We start from the raw sequence: 10,602 nt of genomic DNA on the forward strand, positions 1-10,602 counted from the left end.
ACTTTCATGTCAGGTATATTATGCATTTTTATTGACATTGATATTTTTACATTTATTTCCAGATAGATATTATTGAGTTTACAGGCTAAAGTGGTCTTGCTGTTGTAAACACTGTTGCTTTTGTAGAAAAAATATTTGCATCACATTTAAAATATAATTATATTTTAATTCATTTCTGAATTGTTTTTATTTTTATAATGATAATTCAGAGAATGAGAAAATCTGAATAAGCCTTACCAGTGTTGTGATAATTATTTTTACGTGTTAAAAATAAATAAGTACTGTAATATAATAAAAGTTTATTCAAATAACATAAAAAAGACCAGACCCCTCGATGCCTGTGAAACTTTTCTCCCTCAAACAGCACGCTAGTGTTACACACAGCAATATAAACAACGTATCTGCATGTTCTCACATCACATCGTTCTTGTAAAATAATAATAAGTAAATAAACACCAAAATCACTTCGCTGAGAATGAAACACCACTTACCAGCTGCCACGATGTTGAAAATATCCTCTAGCAATTAAAAAATGCGCGTGCAGCATGAGGAATCTTCCCGGTTGGATGAGGTCGTAGTCAGGTGAACTGTCATCATGTTGGTCATTTTATTTACGGCTAAATTATTATTAATAAATTGTACTAATATTATGATTGGGCGTGTGCAGGCATTCACAAAAGTTTATGTTATTACAAAAAAAAAAATTGAGGAAATTTTGCTTTGACAAAAGGGCACTTAAGGGGCAAAGGAGCATGTGCTCAAGTGAACCGGTTCTTTCGGACAATTCGATAAAATAAACCAGCTGAAAAAAAATGGTTCACCGGTTCTTTTGCGCTCGATGTAATGCCGTCATTGGCGATGATTGCCCTTCATTCAAGCCTTTGGTTTACCCGCGCTTATAACATTAGCAAAGAATCAGTTCAGAATCAATCACCAAAAGAATCAGTTCGGTTCAGATGCGCTCTGTGTCAGTCTGCTTCGCGCTGAATCACGCATGCGCAGTTATCATCAGCTCATCGGTTCTCGAATCGGACGCGTCCGACAGAAACGGTTCTCGGTTCAGTGTATGAATAAATGTCGAAATAATTATTATTTATTATTGTTCTGCGTAGTTTGAAGAGAAACATTTTTGGATCTTTATCCCGAATATATATATTTTTTTAATCAGGAAGAGGCTGGGGGGTCAAATGGGGGGTCAAGGCATTTTTTGGCAGGGTCTTGAGACCCCCCAAGACCCCCCCTGGCGCCGCCGGTGGGCTACACAATCATGGGGAAGACTGCTGATCTGACAGTTGTTCAGAAGACAATCATTGACACCCTTAACAAGGAGCCAAAAACATTAATTGCTTAAGAAGCTGGCTGTTCACAGAGTGCTGTATCCAAGCATGTTAACAAAAAGTTGAGTGGAAGGAAAAAAATTTGGAGAAAAAAAAGATGCACAACTAACCGAGAGAACCTCAGCCTTATGAGGATTGTCAAGCGAAATTGATTCAGGGTCTGAGTGAACTTCACAAGGAATGGACTGAGGCTGGGGTCAAGGCATCAAGAGCCAACACACACAGACGTGCCAAGGAATTTGGATACAGTTGTCGTTGTAATATCCTCTTGTTAAGCCACTCCTGAGGCATCTTTCCTGGATTAAGGAGAAGAAAAAATAGAATTTTGCTCAGTGGTCCAAAGTCCTCCTTTCAAACGAGAGCATGTTTTGTATTTCATTTGGAAAACAAGGTCATAAGTCTGGAGGAAGGGTGGAGAAGCTCATATCCCAAGTTGCTTGAAGTCCAGTGTTAAGTTTCCGAAGTCTGTGATGATTTCGGGTGCAATGTCATCTGCTGGTGTTGATCCATTGTGTTTTTTGGAAACCAAAGTCACTGCACCTGTTTACCAAGAAATTTTGGAGCGATTCATGCTTCCTTCTGCTGACCAGCTTTTTGAAGATGCCAATATCATTTTCCAGCAGGTTTTGGCACCTTCCCACACTAACCATGATGTTGGTGTGCTTAAATGACCATGGTGTTTGTGTGCTTGACTGGCCAACAAACTCACCAGACCTGATTGAATTTATTTATACACAAGTTTCACAATTTGAGCTGAATTACTTAAATGAACGTTTTCATAACATTCTAATTCATTGAGAAGGACCTGTACATTGAATTTTAACATTGCCAACTTTTAAATTAGGTTGACAGTATGTAATAAACACCATTGAGCATTTAACAGTTGAGCATTGTGCATTTTTCCTTAACACTATTTTTTTAATAGTTGTTTAATGATTTTAATGAAACTGGAATCAGAACCAGAACCATTAGACATAACAGGAAATGGAACCGGAAAATGTATAACGATTCCCAACCCTACTCCTGACAGACAGCGATCATTAAGTAGAAGTGAAAGTGAAACCCATCTTACATTAAACCAGTTTTTCTCAAAATTTCATTCTGGAAAATCATAGCTATCAGCCAACAGCCATAACTTTTGTTACGTTCAAGCTATGGACAAAAAAAAAAAAAAAAAACAAGAAAAAAAAAGGAAAGGGCTTTAACCAAGCTTTCATATGGTATCAAAATATAAACTTTCACCATGTGTTGGGTTTTCCTAGATCGCGTCATATTATGTGTGTGTGTGTGTGTGTGTGTGTGTGTGTGTGTGTGTGTGTGTGTGTGTGTGTGTGTGTGTGTATGTGTGTATGTATGTATGTATGTGTGTATGTATGTATGTATGTATGTATGTATGTATGTATGTATATATATATATATATATATATATATATATATATATATATATATATATATATATATATATATATATATATATATGATCAATACTCAGAATTTGTGCTCTGCATTTAACCCATCCAAAGTGCACACACACACGCACACACACACTAGCTGCATTTCCACTGTCGGGCCAGTGCGAGCCAGGGCTTAAAGCGGGTCCGGGTGGGGCTAATAGCTATCAGAAAACTAAGAAGTCACTGGAACATGCGCAATCACAAAACGAACATGATTTTGTTTGTTTGCATGCTTTGTTATATATTCAAATTCAAAAGCATCGATGTTATAACTATAGAATAAGTGATACACTGATATTGATTTAATTTATCAGGACTCATTAATCATTAATTAAAACATTAATCACACATGAATACACTTATTTCTATTTTATTTATTTATTTTTAACGCTTATGAAAATAGCCTGCTTATTCAGTCGAGTCTGTTTCTGTTTATTTTTAGCCACAGTATAGCCTATACGTCACATTTAGAATGAATGATAATTTCTCTATTTTTATAAAAGCTCCCGAACAAAAAACATTATTATATTTTTTTTTTATGATAGGCTACTTGGAGCTAAACTCTCGAGACGAGGCTTGTGACAGATAATATAAGTTACTAAATAAATACATGATTGTGATAGAGAATAAGAAGCTGTCGTCTAATTTCTTCAAGTGGTCATATTTACCATGTTTACTATGGTAACATTTTTGGCGTGCATATCTTTTACATCGCTTATAAATATTTCTGCCTTGTTTATGTGTGTGGTGGGAGTTCTAGCGCAATATGGCTGCCATTTCATCATCCAGGTGGATGCTGTACACTGGTGGTGGATGAGGAGATACCGTCAACCCCCGGAAGAGACAGTGGAAATGCGACTGGCCCTGGCACGCACTAGCACGCCCAGTTTAAGCTCGATAGTGGAAACACGGCTATTGTGAACACACACCTGGAGCAGTGGGCAGCCATTTATGCTGGGGCGCATGGGGAACAGTTGGGGGTTCAGTGCCTTGCTCAGGGGCACCTAAGTTGTGGTATTGCCGGCCCAAGACTCGAACCCACAACCCTAGGGTTAGGAGTCAATCTCTCTAACCATTAGGCCACGACTTTCCCCATATATATATGGGGTATCTCCTCATCCACCACCAGTGTACAGCATCCACCTGGATGATGCAATGGCAGCCATATTGCGCTAGAACTCCCACCACTTACCAGATTATAAAAAAAATAAACTAAATATTGGCAAATATTTCAAATTAATAAACAGATGCTGTTCGGCCAGGTTTGACAGAGGTAGTTATAGATATCATTGGTTTATTTGATCACAAAAGCATCAGTCAGAAGCTTGCCTGAGCAATCAATCACTGTGACACGTCTTTATTCCCCTGTATAAATGTATACACCTCCAGAGACAGAGTGTGCCAACAGTAAAAATAAAGCCAATAAAACCACAAGAAATTCAACACAGGCACCCACACCTGTGCTTAAAAGATCTCTCACACCATTTTGAGGTGTTCTCAAGAGAGTCCTTGTCTTGTCCCTGGGAGCAAAAAGCAGAGGGCGAGACTGATGTTGCTGCTTTGAAGATTGATGTTGGTGTTTAAGACGGCTCTGAAAAGCAGACAAGACCTTTGGGCTAATCTAGCCTTAGATGATAAAGACTCTCACCTGCTCGGAGCTGATAGCATGGCACTGCTGGCCAACTTTGTAAAGAGCAGCCACCTCTATATGTAGCAATATTGAGACTTCAACATCCTCATTTCAGCTCCCAGAGATGAGCATCTTTTAAGACCTTATATAACCTTGAGTCAAAGTTTTTGCAAATGTGTACAGAGGCACTCAATCACTGCTTTTACAAGTTCCAACAGATGTTTGATAGAGATATTACAGGGTCGATATTTGGGTTGGCTTATACGTGTGTTTTCATGATAGAAACATTAAAGTGCGATTTGCCTTTTCCAAGAAATTCATCACAAAATTGAACGATAACTGAATAATAATGACATTTAATGTCATTATGTTAAGCTACAGGCAAATTCATGCAAAATGAAATGATATTTACACTGTGTAATAGGGCAGATAAAGCCTGGACTCAAAGATAAACAGAGTCAAAGATCATCTCGCTGTTTATTATTCTGACAAAAATAACATTAATCAAAATCTGAATAAGCATAATTTTATCACAAATTCTAATTATTTAATAATGAAAATAATTCAAATAAATAAAGCCCCTAAATGTATGCAAATCACTGTCTGAAGTAAATGAGAATATCTTGTTAAAAATTAACTCTTGTAACAGAATTATACTAATTACCATAATGCGGCAGAATGGTCAAATATACACACCCACTTCAAGCCTCAAAACAACCTGGTATTTCATAAATTATCATCAAATCATTGTACTCTATGCAAGCAGACAGGGGTTTTGCTGATCGATGTGGAATAAGCCAACATCAAATGATAAAATTTGCCAACATCTGGCTGACGGGGGACGCAGTGTGTTTACAACTGAAAAGGCGACCAGAAAGCAGTTGGGAATTATCCTCATTTGGTTATGGTGCTAGAAGGGGGGGCTGCCTTTGTAGCGGTCTATATTAATCTAGAATATACATGTTTAATATGACCAGGCTAAGTACATTTAACAACCACATCACTTGGTGTTCAGCATTTCCATGTTTGCCAAGGCCATTGACAGCTTGTATTAACCAACGCATGAATTATAGAGTAAAAAAGCATGAAAAAGGAAAATATGCAAGGTCTTTTTTTGTTTGTTTGTTTATTTATACGTTTATGGCAAGACAACAGCAAAACTTAATGAGGTTAGTTGTCAAAATATGGCTAAATCCCAGTCTGCTGGGGGCAGACCCTATTAGGAGATTCATAGACATCTGTACAAGACGTCTTGTGCATCATCATTAGAATTTCAAAGTGGTTTTGATTGTTTGATCTCATATCCAGAAATTATTGTTGGGAGAGTCATTATCATAAACCCAGTTCTAAATTTGTTTTCCATGCTCTCGGTTATGATCCATAATTAACTATACTGGCGAGTTTACATTATTTTTCCCTTTTCGAATGAGGAATCCGCACAGAATTTCTCCCACAGGGAATTTTAAATGTCAACGCAAGAAAATTTTGGGGGGGAACTAAGAGTGCCTGTTTTTATGATTCGCTACACACAAAATATATTTCACCATAGAGCTACTCTATATATCACTTCCATTTGCGTGCCGGTATACTGAGACTGATTATCCCCCTGATCGCAGCTGCAAAGAAATTATATTACATTTGGTGGAATTAAATGAAAATACCCCTCCTTCCTCAATTGCATTCTGCACTTTAGAAAGAAGGAGGGACGAAATAATGAATTAGGCCCATTTGAGGATATTGACTGATTCCCTGAGTGCTCACGGCGCCGTCCGTCTGTAATCTATCTCAAAAATAATCATTCATGCTCTAAATACATCAGAAAGAGGGAATCATAAGAAATATACCATTCAGCTGCATTGATTTGCATTGTTAATTTCCCAGTTGATGGCTTCAGAGAGAGGGAGTGATGAAGGGGCTGCTACGGCGGGTTTAAAGTATCCAACACAGCAAATCACAAGATCACCGCCGTCAGCAATGAGGTTGACAATGAGGCAACACAATTAAGCAGCAGTGGGGAGTGCTGTAGCTCTCCATAAAGCTTCCACGAGATCACAACTTATCAGCCTCCACATAACCATAAAAGCATGGCAGAGATAAAGCCCTCGCTATGAGATCTTTATCAGATGCCAAAGCCGGCTGTTTACGGATGTGACTGGTGCTGTGTAGGATAGATCCTGCTGGATCTGACATCATCAGTGCCTGACACCTGAGCTCGGTTGTGTCGGGAGGAATTTAAAAAACGACTGTGTGAAGAAGAAAGAGGTTCAGTGGAACTACAGCATCAACAGCAGTGCCTGGCCGATATGGGACAGCCATCATGTGTGTGTGTGTGTCAATATGATAGTGTTTGCTAACTAGAAATGTGGAGAATATGCAAAAAGGTCCGGAATCACATGGGAAAACATATAATGTGCGTACAAACAAATACATACTGGTACCATTTTAAAAAACTTAACATTTCAGCCACTTTAATATCAGTGCAGGGAAGGGCATTTGGCCATTTTTTGGAGTACTGAGAAGTGCCGTACAAAACTACAGAATTAAAGACTGTCTAAAAACTCCTATTAATCCATGAGTCACATCCGCAATAAGTTGTCCTGGAATTTACTGAATTAAAATTCAAAGATAATGAGGCATTCTGGGAAATTAAGAGCTTTTACAAGTTCATAAATTTGTTAAATATAAAAATAGTACCATCCTCTACAGGTGATATTTCAAACAAATCTATCTTTTCTATTCTTTAAAGCCTATAAAACCTTAAAATGTCAAAACATTTTACTTTTACACAAGACTTGGTCAAGCTGACATTCAAAGTTTGTCTTGACAAACTTTTCAACTTAAAAAAAAGACACTTAATGCCCACATTTGGCTTTCGCCGAATAAAAACAGGGGTATGCGATATTTATTCAGCAACTTGCACCATTATCCTGCATTTGTAAAGTACCCTTGAGTTAAAATGAGCACTTCTCAGCTCAGACCATTGAGTGGTGACCTAGACTAAGAGTCACCATGAACATTGCCGACACAAATTGCTATCTGAAGTCCTGTTGAGATGTTAATTGGATACCTAAGTTCAGCTGGTTAAAAATCTTTTGAAGATTAATATGCTGTATTGTTTTCATGATCATGGCTTTCACTGCTGATTATTAAGTTTCTCATGCCAATCACTACACTATAGTACATTACACTCTGAATAGATTCATTATTTACTGTAGCTTTACTTAGCTGATCAAAATGGCTTTTGGGGCATTGAATGAAGTGTGAAGCTTGTGTTTCATTTGGTTTAAACTAATTCCATTATCTAAATGCTTGTTCTACAAGTAGATATTTGATGAAAAGGAAAACAGCAACTGTGACAGCCATCGTTTCAAACAGCACACAATTAACTCTGATAAACCCACAGTTACAGCTCTTGACATGCTTTCAATTAGAAAGGCCTCGATTACTGTATTGATTATAAAATGCTCAGTGACAACTTGTTTGCAAACTCCCATTTGCATTTATGTAACCACTAAAATTAAACCCAAAAGAAGGAATAAAAAGAGAGTAAGTGAAAGAAAGTGAGAGGCGAGAGAGAATGCGGCATCTGTTGGGACTTTTAAACAGATAAATCACACTAATCCATTCCTTTTACATGAACCCCTGTCAGGGTTAATTGGTTTGTGAAGATGGGTAATGAAGGGAAATGGCGGTGTTTATTGTTGCGCCTCTCTCATTAAAAGAAGGCAGTTTGGCTGGCATGTGGGTGACAGTTACCGAGAGGAACATGCTATAAAACGATTAGCTTTACCCGGTGTCCTCCAATCTGAGCAGAGTAACGCCGCATGACAGTGAGTTTCATAAACTATAATGAGGTTAAAGTCATAAGATGGCTTACAAAGATCAACCATACCCAGGAGCATCATGGGAGGTCACAGATGGTAAAAGCAATAACATCCCAACTAACACAAACCAGTAAATTCAATTGCATATGGGCACCCAAACACATTACAGCTAAAGTGTTTCATTTCTGTCTTCCAGTGGTCGAACAAACTGAAAGTCCTGCCCCAAACCCGTGCTATTGATTAAGCCGAAGTATTCAACACTTCAGCTTCACACCTGAAATCATGGGCAACATATAAAGAAACCACAGGCAATTGCCAATACAAGCATGGACACATCAATGAGCCCAGGAAGTGCTATTGTGCAGATGTTACCTCTCTCCTGCGCGATGCCCAGCACTTCTGTTTGACTTTCCAAACCACAGCTGTCCCACAGGGACAGGAAACAGCTGGAGACAAGACACATGGAAAATCAATAGATCAGTCAATCAACTAAGATTCACGAGTTCGTAAAAGGGAATTAAGGATAACATTCCTCTATCCTTCGAGGCTGGACTGAGGGCAGCTGTTACATATTTGTATTTCAATAATACAATCAATGATAAACAGGTTCATCCAGCATGAAAGAATCAATGTTGTATGAAACTGAATGTTACGTCAATCATTTACACAACACCGTCCAGTGCAGTGAAAAAAAACAAGCACATCTGCACTCCAACAGGTTTGATTTCCTCTCTCGCACATACACCAACTGCTCAATAGCTATTTTGAGCAATCTAGAAGTGTGATGTTAAAGAAAGTTGGACTTGAGTAGAACTAGCTGCTGTAAAAGCACATATAAAAGCAGAACTCCCTCTGTGTTTTATTCGCAATTGATAGAATTCACTTGACAAGGTGACAAATGCATGGAGCTAAAAGAAAGAGAAAAGGCATCTGGTAGTTATATACAATCCTTTTTGTTGTTGTTTTTTTTCCATTATCAGTTCACGGTCAGCACCTGCTGTTGAAGTTTGACAAAGCACAAGGGATGAAATGATGCACTGCAATCCGGTTGAATATTGATAAAATATATGATGCAATCTGTGAAAACCCGTCGGGATGTCGCGCTGGGATGTTTTCAGGAAATTAAAAAAATAGGTTGTATGTAAATTTTGTGTCAAAATTCCAAATACATAGCATCAACCCCATATATACATTGCCAAGAGGAAGCATGTTCAATATCAAATAAGAAAATCTGAGGCTTTGTGAGGCTCTGCTAAAAATATGGGGTGAGTGTTATACGATCACGGAATTTTAATTTGCACCATGGGAAGGGTTTAAACCCTACTGCGTTTGCACACATTGGGGATGTCTTGGGCTCTGATATTCTTTTCTCTTTGCTTAAGCATCATATATTAAAGGGCCAAGATCATTACATCTGAAGCTGTTCAAACGCTAAAATTAGCAGTTGTCTTATCAGAGTGTAGTTGAGGTAATGCAAGAGCCTGAAACTGCCTTTTCAACCATTTCATCTAGCATATTTCAAAACCCAATCAGCACAAGTCAGAGGTCCCTTATTAAATCTATTAATGATGAGGGCAATTAATTCTTAACGAGCTGGATAATGGTTCTAATAGCCAGAGAATGAGGCCCAACAATGCCAGAGCACTTTCACTGAGAAAGTTATAAAAGCACATTATTTTAAGTGGTATGACAAAATTCTGATTGCTGCCAAACTGAATGAAACCGAGGCTGTGAGAGATAGACAGTTTGTTCAATGGGTCACAGTGTCTTCCTGGGTTGTAGCAATTCAGTGGATGTTTCACCTGGGAATGGAGGAGATTTGTACCTACAGAGTTGTGGTGCCTTTGGTCAATCTGTACCAACCGACACCAGCAGACGCTGACAGGGGAAACACGCTGATAAGACAGAACCAGACAAACGTGTCTATTGCTGTTTTCGCAGTCTGTCAGTGCAGAGTGAATTGGACAACTGTACCTTTTCTAGCCCTAATATACACACACACACATCACTTCCTTAGAGGAGTATCCTTAAGGTACTACAGTAAACCTTGTAAATAAGGTGCAAAGTTGTGTCTCTAAGGGTACTGATACAGTGATTGTATATTTTAGGTACAAATTACTTACAATAGGCATACAACTTTTGCACATATTTGTCATGCATTTCATTTTTTTTCATGAATTCCTATAATTTTGATGTCCCAGTTAAAATTTTGTGATATATATATATATATATATATATATATATATATATATATATATATATATATATATATATATATATATATATATATACTGTACACACACATAAACGCACACACGATTTATGTATCAGTTTGACTAATACTTAAAAATAACGAG

This window comes from Carassius gibelio, chromosome A13, assembly GCF_023724105.1.
Source record: "Carassius gibelio isolate Cgi1373 ecotype wild population from Czech Republic chromosome A13, carGib1.2-hapl.c, whole genome shotgun sequence".
NCBI lineage: Eukaryota > Metazoa > Chordata > Actinopteri > Cypriniformes > Cyprinidae > Carassius > Carassius gibelio.